Source organism: Phocoena sinus, chromosome 12, assembly GCF_008692025.1.
Source record: "Phocoena sinus isolate mPhoSin1 chromosome 12, mPhoSin1.pri, whole genome shotgun sequence".
Taxonomy (NCBI): Eukaryota; Metazoa; Chordata; class Mammalia; order Artiodactyla; family Phocoenidae; genus Phocoena; species Phocoena sinus.
In genome coordinates, this window is record NC_045774.1 from 24,552,668 (window position 1) to 24,573,795 (window position 21,128).

The 21,128-nt window shown below is 39.1% G+C and overlaps 1 non-coding gene across 1 annotated transcript; it reads left to right on the plus strand.

Annotated features, from left to right (window-relative positions):
* The first annotated feature begins 12,170 nt into the window (after positions 1-12,170).
* On the plus strand, positions 12,171-12,243 carry TRNAR-CCU. The gene has a single exon. It is a non-coding gene; the product is annotated as a tRNA-Arg (tRNA).
* The last annotated feature ends 8,885 nt before the right edge of the window (positions 12,244-21,128 follow it).

Sequence of the window (21,128 nt, forward strand, 5' to 3'; positions counted from 1 at the left end):
AGGATTCATGAGGCAATGCTTGTGAAGCACTCAAAGTTCTTTCAAGGAAAGATTCTATGTAAACAAAACGTTGTACTGTTCTAGCCAACCATAACCACACTCTGCTTGTTGAAAACTCAACCTCTATACACCCAAAAGGAGAAGTTAACAGTCTAGTATTATACTATTTGTAGTTAGCTTACTCTGAGAAATAGGATGACATAAACAGATGGATAAAATTTAAAGTGTATCTTGAGGTGTATGATATCTCCTTTGATTTTACTTCTTTCTTTCTACACTTTGCCTGCATAAATATTATTTTTAACACCAAAAACTTATTTTTAATTAGTGCCCTACTTTCACTGCCTCTAACTGCAGTGTTATGGGCAATATCGAATATCAGTCAAGAATGCTTTAGAAAACATCACTGCTCTCATTTGGCTGAGAAAGAGATGTTAGTGAATAAAATGAGGCTAAGGTGCATGGAAAAAGAAAAGCTCTATCTTGATAAGGGTGAAACTGCCCATGCAGAATAAGAAAACTAACATGCACACCACCTCAACTGGGGAATAGAAACAGGAGAGAAAGAGACTTATGGTTGGTTCCAGATTCCTGCCCCACAGCTGCCCCATTCCTGTGTTTTGAATTGCACCATGGATTTGAGGTCATATCATCTGATTACAGGGTCTCATGGTTCTCCTCTCCACCCTCGGGAATTCCTAGTCATCGTGTTTGCCTACATCTAATAGGACATGGCCATTACTCTATGGAGCCACCATTCCCTACTGAGTTTTAGAAACTTTTTAAAAGGAAAATTCAGGGATCTTCTTATAATGAAAATTGCACTGGAAAAGATAGTGTAAATATGATTTCATTTTTTTACAAATCTCTGTTAAATATTGCCCTAGTAGGAAGCCCTACTCCCCCAAACTTTAAGCTGGAAAGATAAAAAGCATTTGTGCAAATGCCAAACAAACTGGCAGCTTACACTCCATTGATTTATTAATAACTTATTGAACTCCTGTAGTAAGGATTGTGCTTGTTGCTTCAAGCAATACAAAGATGATTTAGCTAAAACCCTGCTCTAAAGATTATATTCCATGAGTGCAGGTGGCAACGGAGAAGAGAGATAAAAAGCTGAAATAAGCACACAGGTCAATATAATCAGGTCAGTATCAAAGAGAAGTATAAACTGCAATGGGATAACTAATGAGGAAGAGATGATATTTGATTGAGGTATAAAGAAAATCTTCATGGAGAATGTGATGCTTGAAATGGACTTTGAAATATGGTTGGAATTTGATAAAGAAAAGATAACAGAAGAGAGAAATATTGACACAAATGTAGGAAGGAGAAATTTTTATGGTAGATTCAGAGAATTGCGAGCAGCCAAATTCAAATGGTGCATGGAATCCTTATACTGGCGTAGAGGATGGTGGATAAAAATAGTGGAGGCTAGATTGGGAAGGGCCTTGAAGGTCACAATAAGGAGTAAGAACCGAATTAAAGGGACCGCCAAGGGAGGAGGTCCTTTTAAATTCAATTAAAAGGAGCCTCTAAGGTTTTTGATCAAGAAAACAGCAAGATTTGACCTATGCTTTAGGATAAATAATTTGTCTAAAGTTGTGTCGGTTGATTATAAAAGGGGTGCCAGTGAGAAGATGAGCCAGTTATAAAGCTTTTACAATATTCTAAGAAATAGTAGTAGGGGTCTATACCTGGGTCTGGCAGCAGGCATGAAAAGGAGATGTCACAGATGGAATTCCCCATGAGTTATGCTGAGACTCTGAGATGTTTATGCAGGAAGTTTATTGGGGAGTGCACTCAGAAACACTTTTTAGGTGGTGAGGAAGTTGGGATTGGACAAATAGAAAAGTTAAACTGAAATGTAGTCGCACTAGAGGACTTGAGCCAATCCCAGATGAGGTTCTGAAGCTGGGATGGCCCGTTAAAGGTCTCCTATTGAAGCAATGGGTTGGGGTCCTTGTATGCATTAAGTGTACCAGCCATTGGATGTAAGGAAAAAAGAAGAAAGTTTGCTGAAGTGAAACCTGCATGAATTGGCAGATGATCTGATGTGAAGGTGGAAGGAGAAAGAAAAGTCAGAGCTGAAGCCAAGGCTTAGGAACACCCAGGAATAACCTAGAAATGCAGTGGAAGACCTGATTTGGAGGAGAAGGTGACAGCTTCAACTGGGGACATACTGGCACATTCCTTGTTTTCTGGAATGCCATCTTTAAGATCATGCCCAGGGGGGCTGTAGAGCCTGCAGTATATCATACTTGTGTCCATGCAGGTACCTTACTGAAAAAGAAAAGACAAAGATAACTTGAGTTCATCTTAACAGCACGGACAGCACTGAAGAGTACAAAAGGACAGAAGAATCCAGATAGACATGACATAAAAATTTTTAAACAAAAATTAAATTATCTCTATTTGTAGGTGATATGATGTAATCCCTGGAAAACCTTAGCTATTCAGTGATAAGATGAAACAATAAAATAATTCAGTAAGATATCAGGATACAAAATTAACATATAAAACTCAGTGGCCTTCAAATATACAAACTATAGCCAATTAGAAAATATAATGTTTTGCAAGAGTCATAAAATAAGATAAAGTAATCAGGAGTAAATTTAACAAGTAATATGTGAATCCTACATGAGAAAAATTTTATAGCTTTAAATTACTCCTGAAAGACATGAAAATAGACTTCAAAAAATGGAAAGATTTCCCTTTCTCTTGGATAGGATGGCTCAATATTACAAAGGTATCGATCAGTTCTCAACTTAATATATATAAATTTAATGCAATCTCAATAAAAATACCAATAAACTTTTGCTGGATTAGTCAAGTTGGTTCTAAAATTTATATTTAAAAAAAAAAAAAAGACAATCAACTTTCAAGAATAGCTAGGAAAATCCTGGAAAAAATGAGCAATGTAGAGACAGAGGACTAGCCATGGCAGATTTAAAGCATACTATAAGGCCTCTATAATTAAGAAAGTGTTATACTCTAATATGAATAGAGTAAATAGAGACAGACCATGAAATAGAACCATGAAATACGTGATAAATGTGATGTCACAAATCAGTGGGGAAAAATAAAGACTTCCTATTAAACGGTGTTGAAGAAATTGTGACGCTATTTAGAAAAAGATAAAGCTAGATCCACACACCAGAATAAATTTCAAATATATTAAAGATTTAAATGTAAAACATTTAAATAATTCAAGTAGTAGAAGAAAACAAAACATGGGTGACTATCTTTATAATCTGGTATGGGAAAAACCTTCTAATTATGATTCAAATGCAGACATGAAAAAAATGCATTGATAAGCTTATCTAAATACATTTTTCAAAAAATAACTTGGCCAAAAAAATTTATAAGTGAAATTAAAAGACTAATGACAAATAAGGAGAAAATATTTTAAGCCTATATCACAAATAAAGACCTAATCTACCTAATATATTAATATCTGTAAAAATGAAAATGCCAGGAAAGAAAGAAACAAAAACTTAAGGTGAAATGAGCAAAAGATAAATAGTTCACACATACAAAGTAGAAAGGGTCACAGATAAACATATGCAAAGATGTTCAACTTTCCTCAAAATAAAAAAATACGAGTCAACACTACAGTAATTCTGTACTGATGTTCTCTCTCACCTATCAGATTGGCACAAATTCAAAGGCTGACAACACATTCTCTCACATCTTGCTGGTGGGAATGGAAAATAGGATAAACCCCATGAAGGAGAATTTAGCAATCCTTAACAAAACTACATATGCATCTACCCTTTGATCCAACAATTCCATTTCTAGGAATTTATCTCAGAGACACATCTTCAGAAATCCAAAACAACATGTGCACAAGCTTATTAACTGTGAAATTATTTGTATTATCAAAATACTGGAAACAACCTAAATGCTCATCCCTAAGAGATAGGGGAACAAACTGTGGAACAGGCACCAACAGAGTAGTAAGCAGCTATAAAAAGTGAAGAAGATCTTTATGAATTGCTTTGAAGTGATATCCATGATATATTTTGTAATGGTGAAATCAAGTTACAACGAGAGTATGTAATATGCTATAGTTTGTGTAAGAAAGATAAACCAGAAATTAACCTGTAGATGGTGAGCAGGAACAGAGTGGCAGGGATAAGGATGGGAATGAGACTTTACTGCATTTATGTTTTTTTATGTTGCCTTTACTTTTGAATCATGTAGATGTTTTATTTATTCACAAGATTAAATTTAATTTTAAAATGATAAAAGAAAAGCAAAATGCTAAGGTTGAACACAAACAGAAATCAATCAGTATCAAATTGATCATATAACCGTATATCAAATTGATAATACAACAGCATAATGAACTTAATTTAAATAGCTTTTGAAAACAGAATTCAGGCTGCCTGTACCATCTTTGTGAAGTGGTGCTCAGCTGAGGGTGATTTTGCCACTACCCAGCCGCCAGGGACCTTTGATGATGTTTACATTCATCTTTGATGGCCACCACTGGGGGTTGGGGAGGGAGTATCGGTTTCCAACATCTAGGAAGCCCAGGGATGGCACTAAACATCCCTACAACAAAGGACTATCCAGCCCCAAACACAGAGGGTGTTCAGGCTGAGAAATCCTATTTTAGTGGGAAACAGTCTGAGGACCAAAAAATTATGAAGAAATTTTGAGCTTTACTGTAGATCTGTTGTTGGGAGAGGTATTGATACAATAATTCTTTAAAAACATTTGTAAATATTATGGGATAGAGAGAATGAACAAATTTATTCATGGCGTTCAGAACCGAGCTTCTCACTGTGGTAGAAGGAAGATACAAACGTGGAGCAGGGAAAGGTAAGGGACCCTGGAATTGCTTAGTATGATCTCCTGGTTTAACAAAAAGGGAAAAAAGGTATCTCCCAGCTTTTCCTACTGAAAGGGCCTGAAGTAACAACACTTCAATAGCAATAAGCAGGCTTGGCACCCAGATCAGAGTTTCTAAAGACCACTATTCACAGAAGAGAACTAGGGCCCCTTGGAGAAGCTGCTGACTCAAGCACTGGGGGACAAGGTGAGCCAGAATATCTAGCTGTGCCAGGAAGCAAGGAAGGGCTCGAAGACCAACGGGGATACATTTCAAAGAACACAGGAGCCATCTTGAAGGAGCTCACGTAGGCCCAATTTGGAACAATTTAAACATGAAAAAGAATAACAATGTTAATGGTTTACAATGCATTGAATCAAAAAAGAATCTGTGAGCCAACAGTGTTACTCCAAAATATGGGGGAGTAGAGAGAGCTCTTTTTCACAGAAGAATATCAGCTACAGGAGACATATCAACGTTAGAAAATCACCATTTTGCAACCACCAATGTAATAACTCATTCAGGCAAGATCAGAAGTGGATGCTAAAACCTTTGGGGAAGGCAGAAGGCCCAAACAATCTAAAAATGCTATCCCATATATTACCTATCAGTTACAAAGAAGAAATTCCCTTTGCTATTGCGCTATTCAAATTTCACTTTGAAGTATGCCATTAAGCACACTTCAACTTAACCAAAGAATCAAGTTTTACATCACCAGGGTTGGGACAAACTGACGTTATAGGACTCCTGATAGGATGCAATGAGAAGTATACAGCATCACCTATGTAATATACATGCATGATGCCCCCAGGCAGCATAATGCAGGATTACGGGCTCTGGGTCAGGCCCACTGTGGTTACTATCTCCCCAAGAGGAAATACCTAAGGGCATAAAAAAGACTAAAGGGACATGATGAAATATTATGCATGATCTTTCATTGGTTCTTGGATTTTTGAAAGAGAGTTTTAAAGGACATTATTGGGACAACAGGATACAGATTAATTGTTACATAGTGTATTTATGTTAAATTTCTTTCTTATAAAAATAGTATTGTGGTTATGTAAAAAGTGTTCTTATTTCTAGGAAATACATGTTGAAGTATTTAAGGCTGAGCTGTCACGATGTCTACAACCTACTTTCAGAAGGTTCTACATGTATAGAGGGATAGATGTGGCAAAATTTTAACAACTAGTACATCTAGGTAAGGGGCATACTACGTCAATTTTTCTACAAATTTGAAGTGTTTTATCTTTTTTTAAAAAGTGTTGAAAATGGACTTATTTGAATCTATAATCAAGAAACAATACATTATTTGAAATCTAGTAAAGGGGAGAAATCAAGCATTTATTCTGTCTTCCCTAAAAGAACTGTAAATCGTAGTAAACAAAGAGTTAATTGGGGAAGTTTCCCTACATGGAAGTCTTCTGTGTAATAAAGGGAGTGGAGTCACACCATTTATAACCCCTAATGAATGAAGCGGTCTAGGCATAATTATCAATGACAACCAACACGCTAAAAAAAGAAACATCAGAAAGCTTGTACCTCCTGCAGGAAGTAAACATCACCATCTATGAAGTAGTCTTGCCAAAACAAACAAACAAAAACCTGAATCTGACCAAGCTTCTAGATCTATCAAAGTATAAGAAAAACAGGAAACAGAGGAACAAGGTAAACACCATCCTGAAGATGCAGTCATCCACACAAGGGAAGAGTTTCCTGGGAAACCCACAGGACAAACAATCCAGTTCTTTCCCAATCAAATTACTAGAGGGAAAATTGTGGAGGAGAGCTATAAATTAAAAGAAACTTAACAGACCTAGCAACCTACTGCAATTTATGGACCTTATTTGTAATCCTACTTCATACAAACGAACTCGTGAGGAAAAAGAAGTGTATGAGCAACAACTGGGAAATGTAAACATGGCTGGGATGATCAGTAATGTTGAGGAATTATTTTTCATTGTTTTTAGGTATAATGGTATTTTGATTATGTGTTTTTAAAGAGTTCTTATCTTTTAGAAATGTACACTGAAATATTTATGGATGAAATAATATGATGAGGGGGATTTACTCCAAAATAATGTAAAAAGAGGTATAGATGGAACAAGTGTCTATGAACTCATATTTATTGAAGTTATATGAAGCTACATTATACTAAGCTCTTTACTATTGAAAACAATTAGATATTTGGCTTTTTCCAAAATAAAAGATTAATTGAAAAAATTTTAAAAAGACGGTCTGGGAGAAAAAAAAGTAGAAGGAGGCAGATGCCTGTGGGTATTACAGAGATTAAGCGCATATCCCGTGGTGTCAGACCTCCCAGGTTCAAATCTCCTTTCTGCCACCACCTGTTGAGCCTATTAGCCTTAATTTCCTTATCTCTAAAATGGGAATGACAATAATATTATCTACCTCATAGGGTTGTAGTGAGGGTTAAACAATGAATTATTTTAAGTAAAGTGCTTAGGGCACTCCCCGGTACATAGTGACACAGTGTAAATATTAGTGCTTATTATTAAAAAGAGATAGAACTGCCATAGAGTCTAAGGTTTGGCTGACCCAGAGCCCATCATCCCACACGATGCTGCCTTGAGGATGGCACTTGCGTATGTATATGTGCATCATTTTTGAGTACTCTCTGCCAAAGCTACTTTGTCCCCCCTATTGGGAACATCCTAAATTATATTAAAGTATCAGCAGCAGAGTTTCAGACATGCCAAGAAAGAAATGTGGGAGTTAATAGAATCTTATACAGTAACTTAGGTGAACATTCATGTATCCATTCATGCAATACTTATTTACTAATTTGGATCTGCAATAAATACTAGGGATTTAATGGTTAAAATAGACAATAGATACAGCTGCTGTCCTCACAAGTTTACTAACCAGGCGCCATGCACAGAAGTCTACCACACAGCTGGCTGGGAGGCAGAAGATGCCAAGCGGGGCAGGATGGGGGCCAAGCAGATAGATCTGTCCTCTGAGGCCAGCTCAGCAATGGCCACCATGGAGTATGTCACCAACTCAAGCATGATTCTAGAAATCATTAGCGTTAGAACGTCCAAATCGAGAAGCAGGTCTCAGCTGTAGAACGTCCAAATCGAGAAGCAGGTCTCAGCTGTGGTGACTCTGGGTGATGGTCAAATATGTGGGAACCAGCTGGGAGCAAAAGGGTTTCCCTGAACTCTGTCCATCCATGGAAGAATTTCCCTAAGCAGTTGAGGAATAGAGGGAAAAAATTCTACTCCTAGGAAGGGAAACTGGCAAGAATTAGAAAGGATATTGGGTTTCAGTCATATGAGCAGGGTCCTAGACCTGAAGGGTCTGTGGCCCCAACCAGGAGAAGTAAGGAGACCATGGCATTATTAAAGTCAGAGCCCAGTCCTGAGGCCTAAGTCATGAAGGATGGAGACAGGGGGTCCTGCACCATAGCAGCTGTTTGAGGGCTGAGTATGGCCCTTTATCTTACACTGTTTCCCCAGAACCACACCCTGACACAAGAATTCCTGTATGGGTGACTTATTAAAAAATTCTCCCAGGACAAACCAAGAAGAGAATGAAGGAAAAGGGAACAGGGAAGAAAAAGAAGTAGTAGCAGCCAAACAAGGATGCCACTGCAGGCAAAGTCCCAGAAGGTAGCTTCAGCTGGATCCTACACAACCCCTGGAGACTGTATTTTGCCCCAGAGTTTGTCCCAACTAGAGGCAAGAAAGCTGGGCTTTTCTGCTCCTACAGCAGACTCTCCCTAGCTTCCCTAGCTTCGGGCTTCCCCCGAGGAACCTAAGCTCCCAGACACTTGCAGTTTTTTGTACTTGTGGCCAAAATGGCTCTGGTGGCCCGAGAGCTGGCCTCGGAAGACAGTCTCAAGTGTCGGCTTGTTAAAGCAAAATAACACAGAACTCAGGAGAGGAGCCTGTAGACGGTTAAAAGTGTCCTGAAGAGCTCTGGGCAGAGTACCGGTAACGCCCACTTCACACATATACTCCAGATTCTGGGTTTAATTATCAGTGAGGAATAATTTGGGAGGGTGTCCATGGGCCTATAGCCCTTGTGAGCACGCTACAGACCATTAGCGTGCACCTTGCAAGTTACTTTCAACTTCAAAATGTAGTAGAGCTAAGCCACTGGCAGACAGGGCTTCTGAGAGTTGACTCAGACATGGACAACACTGGGCCAAAAGGTGCCTGGTACCAGCTCTCACCTATGCCTGTGGCCCGTAGTGGTCGTGCAGAGTGCACTGCTAGCCTCAGAGCCACTGAGAGCCCAGGTTGACAGACTCTGCATCACTACTCTCTCTGCCTCTGTCCAACATTCCCAACCAGCAAGGGAGATGTGTCATCGTGTCCTACGGGTAAAATGCCAGGAAGTTTACAGAACCCTAAACATTTTCATTAAACTGGCGTACAGTTTCCCTAAACTTGACCTCAAAGTCAGTAAGGGAAAAGGCACTTGGCTTACTCGGTCATTCTTCTTTCTGTGTCTCCTGGATGTCTACTCTCTATCTGGGGCCCAGTCATGGGTGCCGGATGATCCCAGACCTGTTCCCCAGACACTCAGATTTCTTCATTCCTTCCATATCCATCCCTTGAAGCTGGATGCTGTTCCTGACCTTCATTGCCTCCTATTATATCAGCAGTGCCTCACTGCAGACCCATGGAACTTTTCCATTAGAAGTTAGGGAAATCCATGATTACAGCAGAAGAATGAGAATATGCTGGTTTGTGTGTATTCGTTGAGGGATAGGGAAAGGGTGGTGGTGTCAATACTGGAAGGCAAAGGAGAAAAGACTGTCAAATTGCTACCAACCAGAGCAGAGCCATAGATGGACTGGGCAGTAACACCTCAGGAGCGCAAGGCAGGAAGGGAGACGGAGACTCCCAGAACAGAAGGGGCTGAGCCAAAAATTATAGTCATGAAGACACCAAGGCCGAGCCATAGAGGAGATCCCACAGGCACCCAAAAAGGTGGAAACACTGTTCAAAAAGCATCCCTCATAGCCTTATCAGTTTTTCCTGCTGTATAGCAACAAGGAAATGTGGTACTATTTCCTTTACCTTAAAAATCAAGGTATCTATAAGAAATAGCTTCAATTCCTTAACCTCAACACTGAGCAACACAAAAGACTTTAGATCGTTCTACTTGTTCACCAGTGACTAGAAATGACATCATCTCCTCTGTGTGTATTGCCAAGACTCCAGAATCAGAATCACTTTGGTCAGTCATGCTACTTCTTGAGAAGATTATGGTCATAATATAACATCCCTACAAATGCAAACTAGATTTATCTGTTTTCATAGACTCATTGTTCCAGAAGAATGTTCAATAAATCATTTATAACTGCCCTTTGACTTTAAGGCTGGTAAATATTTAAGGTAAGACTATTATATACTATAGATCTTCCGACGGACCTGTGTGATAGACTGATACTACCAATGACATAGTCTGGTCCAAAAAAGAGAAAAAAAAATCAAACCTTAATCTGATCAGGTCTCTAGTCTCTAGATCTAACTGCCACTTTACAGAAAACTCAAAGTTCAAAGGAACATGTTAATTTATGTTCCTGAAGTTACATCTATTGTATCTGTACCGTGGAAATACTACATAAAACTACATAATGACATACTACTGGACATCTCTTGCTGAATCTGCTTTCTGTGACCTCACGCTGATAGCTTGAAATTGTCCATAATAGGAGTATCTACACCACAGAAAATGACAAGTGCTACAAACTAGGGCTTTTATTTCCTGAGCATCAGTTGTTAAACATTTACCAGCACACCACTGCCTTAGCCTAGTCCCCAAAATGCTCACAGCCAGCAATACAAGGAGAAAGATGCCAGAGGGGAAGTAGGAGAGGAAAAAGGCAGTGGTCGTAACTGACTGCAGTTAAAATATCTTATTTTGCAATTTTACAAAGACATAAGGCCACCACTAGAACCCTTTCCAGGGCTACAGGGTAAGGAGCCCTAAAACATAATCATTAGTTTCTTGATCTGCTTGGCTCATTCAAATCTTGTTCAAATGTCACCTCATCAGAAAGACCTTCTCTAACCACTCAAGCTAATCACCCTCTTTGTCATTCCCTGCCCTTAATATTGTTCTATTTCTCTTCAGAGCACTACCTAGCATTATATTATCTATTCATAATGAATGTAAGCTCTATGAACACAGATTCTGTTCTGTTTTGTTCAGCACAGTACTCCAGCACTAAGCACAGTACCTGGGAGGTGCTCAACAAACATGGGGTGAATGAACTAAACACCACGTGCAATGACATGGAAAGGTGTCCATCAATTATTACAGGGAACGAAAAACACACTGCAGAAAGATACTCAGTCAAGCCTCATTATCCACAGATTCTGTATTTGCAAATTGTCTACTCATTAAAATTTATCTGTAACCCCATAATCAACATTTGCTGCACTTTGACAATCATTCACTGGTATGCACAGAGCAGCCAAAAAATTTGAGTCACCCAGTGTGCATCTTCCCAGCTGAGGCTGAACAAGGTGACTCTCTGCCTTCTTATTTCAGCTCTCATACTATAAACGTGTGTCCTTCTCGTGGTCTACTTAGTGCCATGTTTTTTGCATTTGATTTTTGCTGTTTAAATGGCCCCCTAACATAGTGTAAAAGTGATGCCTAGTGTTCTTAAGCACAAGAATTCTGTGTTTCACAAAGAAAATACATATGTTAGATGAGCTTCGTTCAGGCATGAGTCACAGTGCTGTTGGCCATGAGTTCAAGGTTAGTGAATTAACAATATATATTGACTAAGGTATCTTTAAATAGAAATACATATAAAACAATATTATTTATTGATCGGCTAACAAACGTGTTGCAACCAGAGACTCATAGGAACCTAACCCTGTATTTTCCCTAGGAGCAGTGGTTCACTAATACAGTATTCACAGCAACTTTATAGAATGCAACTATAATGAGATAGTTACAGATAATGAGAACTGACTGCATGTAGTATGTTCCATTTGTATTAAAAAATATATGATAGGTAGATAGAGATAGAGATAAATTTGTTTAGACATAGAAAAATATCTGGAAGCGTACATACCAAACTGTTTACAGTGGTTGCGTCTGGGGAGCAGAATTAAGGGAATATAAAAAAAGTTTCACTCTGTGCCCTTTTTTCCATCTTTGTATATTTTCCAACTTTTTTCAGCAGGTAATTACTGTTTTGCTAATTTTTCAAACCAATATTTTTTTAACAATAAATTCTTTTTATAAAACCCTCATAAATCTAAGAACTGGAAAAAAGGTCATACAGTTTGTAATTTGAACACTTTCATTTTAAAAGAAGTGTCAACAAGGGACTTCTTTGGTGGTCCAGTGGGTAGGACTCCGCCCTCCTAATGCGGGGGGCCCAGGTTCAATCCCTGGTCGGGGAACTAGATCCCACATGCATGCCGCAACTAAACATGCCGCAACTAAGACCCAGTGCAGCCAAAATAAAGAAGTAAATAAATATTTTTTTAAAAATAAGTGTCAACAAGAAAGTGCAAACCTATAAATAAATAAAATTAAAATAGACCAGGTAAGTGATAGAAAAGGCAAACCAGCACAAGATCAACATTTCTTAACCAACTCGCTAAATAAGTACATAAATAAATAAATAACAAATATCTGTGAGAATGAGCCCGCTTTTAAGTCAGCAATGATGCAAATGAAAGAGAACATGTAAAAAAGGAGAGTCATCAGGTTTGACATAACTTATGTAATCAAAGAACCAAGTCAGAAAAACAAAATAAAATACAAAAGCTTGAAGCAAACAAAGCTATCTAATTCACAATATGGTGAAAATAAATAAGCACAGAGCAAAGGAATCTTCTTGGGTTTGACTCTTTTCAGCATCCTACATTTAAGCAGCCAGAATTTTTTTTATAGTAACCTCCTATTCAAGCTTTTCAAAAATATTGGCCCTTTAATAAGAAATATGTTTTTTATTTCCGCCAAAGAAGGAATACAGCAACCACGTTAGCTTAGTAATTCTCTACAAGAGCAGGTTATGTTTTGTACAGTGTTGGGCAAAGAATAAAGACAAGGATTGCTGTTCATTTACTGCAAGAATAAGAGATTCAGGGCATGCACAGGTAGATGGAGAAACAAGAGCTAGCACCCATTCCTAGCGTAATGCCTGAGAGGCAAAGGCTGTTCTCTGAGCTGAAATCATTCTTCTTGTTTCATGAACAGAAACTCATGAGGTAAGAAGAACTGGGGTGCTATTTCTCATCTCTTTCTCACAGATGGCAGCAATACAGGACAGCACAGTATTAGAATTGGGTGTTAGAGTCAGAAATTGTTTAACACTGTCATTCCCATCTCCTTGCACCTGCATCCCTCCCCACACCACCTCCCAGAAGCTCCTTTTTCCATGGCGCTCCCTGTAAGATGTTACTTTTAAAAAGAATTCTGTGGATTGAACATTTGGACTGATAGATTCCCAATCAACCCAAGTATAAGAAAATCTAGACAACTGAAAGAGTCATTTTGGAACCTTTTCCCTGGAAGGAAAAGAAAGTTGAAGGGGTAGATCTCCATGAAAAACCACTGCAGTGTGAGGATGTCACTTGGGAAAATGCCCCCGTAGGATGCTGGATCAAGGGTTTTTACCACCATAGACGGGACTGACATACTTGGCAATCATCAACCAAAGAAGCCATATAGCTACAATCTGCCCTCTAAAGTCAACATATTACATCACTGTATAATATATCACAGAATAGAAATTAGGAATCTCCAATGAGAGATTTTTCCCAAAGAGCCACAGGTAGCACGAGTACATGCCTGATCAACGGGTTTGAAATTGTACTGTATTTCTTTCCCAAGTACATTTGTTTCCTTAAACAGGCAAAATTTCTTTAATTAAAGAAACAAAAAAGGTTCCAGGGCATTTACTGCTCCTTCACCGTGAACATTTACATTAATGGCTGAGAATAAAATTTGAGCATTTAAGGAGAGAAAAACATCACTATGCAAGCTAATCTTACACCAAGCCTGCAGCCAAGCTACGTGAATTTTAAGTATGGTGGTGACTTCCTGCTCCTTCCCACCTCTGATATATTTCATTGACTGTAGAAATAATTTTTCACTGCATATTTTAAAAACACATAAATAGATAACACTATGGCTCCCAGATGAACTAAAGAAAGGTTTCTCCTGGGGTTTTTGTTCTCCATCTTTCTTTAGAAGTCTGCAAGAAAGGGGAAAACATGGACCTTAATTAGAACCTGGCCTTGACCATTTTTAGGGCAGGTAAATTCTGGGGAAACCTTCTAGAAGCCATCACTAATAGTAAAACAAATACATTTTAAGAGTTCAGGGTTAACTTCAGCTTACGAGCTGATAATAAAAAAAATTTTCTAGGACTGTTTGCCTGAGGGCTTTACGCTTTGTTATTGGAAAATAAGAAATTCTAGAGTCTTGAGGAAGGTCACGTGGCTCGGCATGGCTGATACTTTCAAACTCCCTGATTCTAGCTCCCTATAGTTTCGCAATTTACAAATTCATCTCTTCATCTCTTTGAAAAAATAGATGCTTCTAGCTTCTCTAGAGTCTTTTGGCAACTGCTTATTTGTGACATTTGTCTTGCAGGTGAGAGCATTTTTGGCAATAGCATCTTTTTTCTCCTACTGTCCTATTTGCATAAGGTCAGATTGGCCTCTAAACTGTGAGCAGGATGGGCTTAATTGGAACAATATTATTATCCTTTACAATTCACAGAAATATATTTGGCCTCTGTGAAGTGTCATTTTCCTCAGAGAGAATAAGTTGCTTCCTTATTAAGCCCTTTGGAAAAACAGAAATAGTTCTCCCGAACCCTTTGGTGTTGGCAAGGCATTCTACCCTGTTGCTCTTAAAGCAAAAGAACAGAAGAAACACAATGGCCTTAAAATTGTATTCTAAAATAAACCCCAAAAGTGAAAATCCAAAAAATCACTGAGTCAGTCTTAGAATTGGTAGGCTTCAGAGGAAGAATACCATTGAACCCATATAGGAAGGGATTTGGTTTGTAAGCAGACCGGACCTGCCCCTATGTGGTCTCCATACGTGAATCTAACATCTTACGGAAAAACCCAAACAAACTTTTTGGCCAACCCAATATCTTCTTTCTTTTCTTTGTAAACCGAATCTTACCCATTCCTATGACTTCAGCTCCTTTTAATACAAAGATGGCACTAGGTCTAGGCAGCCGTATTTCTTGGCTCTCTTTCCCTCAAAATCTTAGCAGAAAAGCTACAACCAAAAATCCCATCCTCTCAAGATCAAAATCAATGGAATCACTGGCTTAAAAAATTATTTCAATTCCACTGTTTAAATTCTTCTCAATCTTTTTCACAATTCTTAGTTCTCTTCATTTCAACAACAGAATTTGTCACCATGCATCCAAGAACAACGTCTCCCTCAGTTTCCCCAGGTTTTTCCTCAATGGTATTACCTTTATCTTAGCCTTTGGATCTTCAGAACATCTGGCTGTTTTTCACTGCCTCTCCTCTTGGCTTCTATGTACAGTATCTTGTCAATTCTTCCTCCTCAGGTCTACTCCTTCCCGTATGTTTCTACCGCCACTGCCCCATTCCAGACACTCTTTATCATATATCCTTATATTACTGGAAAATCCTAATTCGTTGTACTCAATTTACCCACATCTAGCCCCTCCATCCCATCCTTTTTAAGTCCATTATACCCCATGCAGCCATCTCTATCTTCCCAAAATTCCATTTTCAGTATTTTGCCCTTTGTTCCTACCTTTTACAGAAGTTTTCACCCACGTTTAATAATCTACACTAAAACCACAGCAACCATCCATTAGCTGAGTACCTGCAACAATCATCCCAAGTGTTACACAAATTGCTTTACATACGTTATATATAATCCTCACTAAAATCCTAAAAGTTTTGTTTTTGCTGTTTTTGTTATTTCCATTTTATAATAAGAGAAAACTGAGCCTTAAAATGAAGAAGCAACTCTTCCGGTAAGGACCAGAGCTGAATCAAAAGGCTCATCAGTTTGACTTTCAAGCCCATGCTTTTCCCTGATCATGAAGGTCTCTGATTGCCTAATGGATCTATCTAAACTCCCCCAGCCTGCAATTTTAACAGCCTCATCACCTGGCCCACCTGATCTACTACATCACCGCAAACCTTGGGCCCCAAAGGGTGGTGTTAAGGTCATGCACTCTGTAAGCAGCTTGTCTAGGTTCAGCTCCTGGCTCCATGGCTCACCAATGTGGCTAGTTCCAGCAAGTTACTTCACCTCTCTGCACCTCAACTTTCCCATAAATCCTGATAATAGCAGTCATCTCAGCGAAATATTGTGAGATTAAATGAGACAATGTCTCTCTTCACATGACTTCCCTCTGTTTCCTCTGTCAAGAATGATCTTCTGTCTCCTTTCAACTTATGAAGATGCCACACAAACTCAACACTAACCCTTTAGTAATTAACTTTATCTTACCGTAATATTTTGTGTAGTTACTTAATTTCATTTACATATTCTCACAAATATTGAATATATTTAGAAAATGTCACATTATCTTGCTCTTGATTACATATTACCCTCTGATATTCTTTTGTTCTTCCCTATATAGTGTTTTTCTCTTCCCCCAATGATTATAAATTTCCATAGGATGCAGACATTATTTCCTACATGCCTCACAATAAGAACTTAGTGCTGTGCTGGGCACAGAATGTTTTGCCCCCAAGCTGAGAACTTCAGATTTACATTTCATAAATTATTACTTACTAACCATAATATCAGTTACATTTCATTCTTTCTTCTCTTTGCTGTGGTCAAATTCTTCCCCTAGATTCTAATCATCTCCAGACTAGATTCTAATATTCCAACCCACTGCCTGTACCCTTAGTAATTCACTCACTCATTCATGGCCAGTAAAAGGGACTGAAGGAAGGCCAGTGTGACTGAAACAGGAGAAGGTGAGAGGACACCGAGAAAGATTAAGCCTGAGAGGAAGGCAGAGTCACAACAGGCAGAGCCCATCTGTTTTCCTCGTCCTACTTTAAGACAGAGCATCGTGGCTGAAAGCGTTCATTCTGGAGCTAAAGAAGTGGAGTCTGAATCCTGACTGTGTAACTGTGACTTATTACCCATCTCTATGCACACTTTCCTTACCTATAAAATGAGAATAGTAATGAAGTTGGTGTGATTCCCTAGGAAATAGATTCTGAGATAGAAATTTGGGTAGAGAGTTCTCTGAGGAAAAGCATCAGAAAGGCCATGAGGGAAGCCAGTTGCAGGAGGGGATGAAGTTGAACTGGGAAATAGTTGCAACAGAGCCTCAGCTGATCCCACAAAGAGCACTGAATCTGGAATGGTCCTGTAGAGATACCCTGAACTGAGGCAAGTCAACCAGAACTGTGTACCCCTGAATTGACCATCACTGGATGCAGGCTATCCCTGGAAAGGTATGCAGCCTTGGACAAGGCAGCTCCTTTCTGCCAAGGGGAATTTCTAGGGAGGGATTTAGCTAAAAGCTGTCAGCAGACAACACTTCAGGAAATGAGGGAATGAATGTCTTAGTCCTGTAGGGGGGGAATTCTGTCTAATACATCACAGCATCCACTAACTACAGTCGACATAAAAATTAAATGAATTAATATCTATGAATCACTTACGATGGTACCTGGCATATTTTAGCCCAAGATAAATGTTAGCTATTACATCGGTTTTATTGCCAAAAGGTCTCTGCTTTACCTGAAGGCTTGCTGATTAAAATTTTATAAGAAGGGTGACAGTATTTCTTTTTATTTCAATTCCCTAAGCAGCTAAACTCTGTAAATATTTACACATTCATTTGATTATTTTTGGGTTTTGCTTCTACCTATTACATAATGCTGTGTCTTGTTGTACCTTCAAGTGTTTATTTCCATACTGTCTATCACAGCTTAAAGCAAAGAGAGGAGAACAGTGTCTTCTTAACTAAATATGGTCATCACTAAACACACACCAGAGCAACTGCTGGTTATTTAAGGAGTAAATGAATACAGATAGTTTTAGGGGTCTTTTGGTTTTCTTTTTTTTTTTTTAATATTTATTTATTTATTTAGGCTGTGCGGGGTCTCAGTTGCGGCACGCTGGATCTTAGTTGCAGTATGCAGACTTCTTGGTTGTGGCATGCAGACTTCTTAGTTGCAGCATGCATGCGGGATCTAGTTCCCTGACCAGGGATTGAACCTGAGCCCCCTACATTGGGAGCATGGAGTCTTACCCACTGGATCAGCAGGGATGTCCCAATACAAACAGTTTTGAAGAGGAAGATGAAACTGTAAAAACAATTCCAAACTTAGGGGCATTCTTAAATGCCACAAAGACCACAAATTGGTAAATTCCTGAATGGATATCCTTTCAGCTACCCTCTGGGATTTTTCTTGCCTCTTGGCATTATTCCTGAGGCACTGATTTCCTCATCCTGAGCCCTAGGCACCCAGCAATCAAAGTTTGGGGACCCTGGGGCTGTTATTGCAAGGGATCTGCTATATGTATGCAGCCACCAAACTTTAAATTTAGCAAAAGTTGATAGGCTAGATCTCTTGCCATATATACCACTATCCTTCAAAACAATGTAATACTCTGATTCACATGTAAACTTATTTAATAGCATTACTGAATAAATATATAGTTTTCTGTCATCATGAATTTTCTTAATCAATGTTTCATATGTACAACTATTATATATTTTATGGTGAGAAAATATCCCCATACACAATCTCTAGACCTTTACATTCCTCCTCATCTCATACACTATGTGTCTTTTTCAACCTGAAGGCATCGGAGACACTAGAATCCCTTTAAGGCTAAAGACAATATCCTATTTATCTGTGTATTCCTACGGTACCTTTTATACAACAGAAAATGCAAAAAGAATTTCATCATTTTACAAAGATTCACTGCATACTTGGTTCGTACCAGACACTGTACTAGGTGCTAGAAATATAATACTGAAATAAATACATAAATTCTCTACTCACATATAACTCACAATCTAGTAGGAGAGACAAACCATTAAAAAACATCTATCATTGATACTTTTGATAAATGATGGAGGGAAAATAAAGTGTATGATGAGTGATTATTTTCAGGGAAGTTGTTTCAGATTCGGTGGGCAAGGGAAGAGAGGGAGAGAGATGCCAGGAAAAGAAGCAGAATTCAAGGTGAGATGGAAAGGATGAGTAGGAGTTAGCTAACAAGTCTGATGGCTGGAAGATTCCAGGCAGAGGGCATACCAAATGTAAGTAAATGGAGGAATCTTCAATGTTACCATTGGCAAATGGAAAGAACCACTTACAATTTAGAATGCAATTCAGAGATGAATTTGATTGAAAACTTGACATGGAAGTTTTTGAAAATCTGTTTACCTCAAAACCAATTTAAGAAAGCACATTTTTGGTTTGATAGTGAAATATATATTACACTAAGGATCAACGTCAAGGTAAGTGTTACGAATATAGGGTGGGGCTTCCCTGGTGGCGCAGTGGTTGAGAGTCTGCCTGCCGATGCAGGGGACACGGGTTCGTGCCCCGGTCTGGGAAGATCCCACATGCCGCGGAGCGGCTGGGCCTGTGAGCCATGGCCGCTGAGCCTGCGCGTCCGGAGCTTGTGCTCCGCAACGGGAGAGGCCACAGCGGTGAGAGGCCCGCGTACCGCAAAACAAAAACAAAAAGGAATATAGGGTGAACAAGATGGTGTTAGTCCTCCAAGAGCTTACCGTTCATCCAGGAGAGGCCAACAGACAAGGATACTAAGAGGGGCAAGTGATAGGAAGGGGCTAATACAGGGAGATAAGACAACCCAGAAGGGGCCATTAAATTCAAAGAGAGCCTCCTGACAGGAAGTAGCATATAACTGGAGATGTGCTTCAATTGGAGATGTAGCTGTTGCTACAGTAGCAGGCTGAGCAAAAAGCTCAGGGTCCCTCATGGGAGAGACTAGCCTGCCTGCAAAGTTTGGGATGCCTGAATAGAGGCCTTGACCCCAGAGAGAAGCCTTGAAAGAAGATAGAAATATGAGGGGACATTTGAAGGGGCTAAACACTTGAACTTGAAACCTCAAAAGTATTTTTTCTTTTCTTTTTTTTAAAGAAGTGAAATAAATTAAATTATATTTAAAATTAAATTAATTCATGAAAAAATAATTCCATACTGGGACTTCCCTGGTGGTCCAGTGGTTAAGAATCTGTCTTGCAAGGCAGGGGATGCCAGTTCAATCCCTGGTCAGGGAACTAAGATCCCACATGCCGTGGGGCAACTAAGCCCGCGTGCCACAACTACTGAGCCTGCGCACCACAACTAGAGAGTCCACATGCCACAGCTACACAGCCCACGCGCTCTGGAGCCTGTGTGCCACAACTACAGAGTCCACGCACTCTGGAGCCCACGCGCCACAACTAGAGAGAAGCCTGCGCACTGCAAGGAAAGATCCCGCATGCTGCAATTAAGACCCGATGCAGCAAAAAAAAAAAAAATCCATACTACTTTAAAAGTAAACCCAAGTATTATTTCACTCAGTTATTTACTATTCACTGTTTTTCTCTACTCAGTAACACTGTGCTTTCTTTGCACTTACCCACTGTTTATGTTTCAAACAAATTTCTTCTTAAATTTAGCAGGTCTCATTTGCCAAATCACAAGAGACCCAGTTTTACATGTGGACTTTATCACATGTACCCCATACATTTTAAAAATAATACTGATACTAATAATGAAAACCACATTATCTGGGCATTTCCTGAGTGTTGTGGCTTTGACAGTAGACTCTTTACAATGTCTTGGCATCTTAGATGGCATTCATTTGGGGGTTTTGTTTGTTATCTCTTCAGACATGACCCTCTGTACTCGCTCTTCCTTAATCAGCTAAACTGTTGAATGGCAGAAGCCTCTCTTCCTTGGGGAACTAGAACATTGTAATATAATCTTTCTGTCATTCCCAACAAAAGACTGTCACCAGACTCCTCAGCCTCCCTAGTCCCTAAGTATTTAAGGGTGGATTCTGCACACTTGTGAGTAAGAAAGAAATGAGCAGAGAAGAGAAAGAAGCTAGATGGAGGAAGCGGAAAACCAGAGGAAGGAAGCAAGAGGACCAGAAAGAACAAAAGAGAATAGTTTACTACAGAAAACAGAGGAAGAGAATGCCAAGGAACTTGAATGCCCTCTTTCATGTACGTTACCAGATTTTCTAAGGTCAGAAAAGTCTTAGCTGTTTCTTTACAATTCTGGCCACATTTTATAATGATCAGGTAATCCCAGGAGTCTAAATGTCT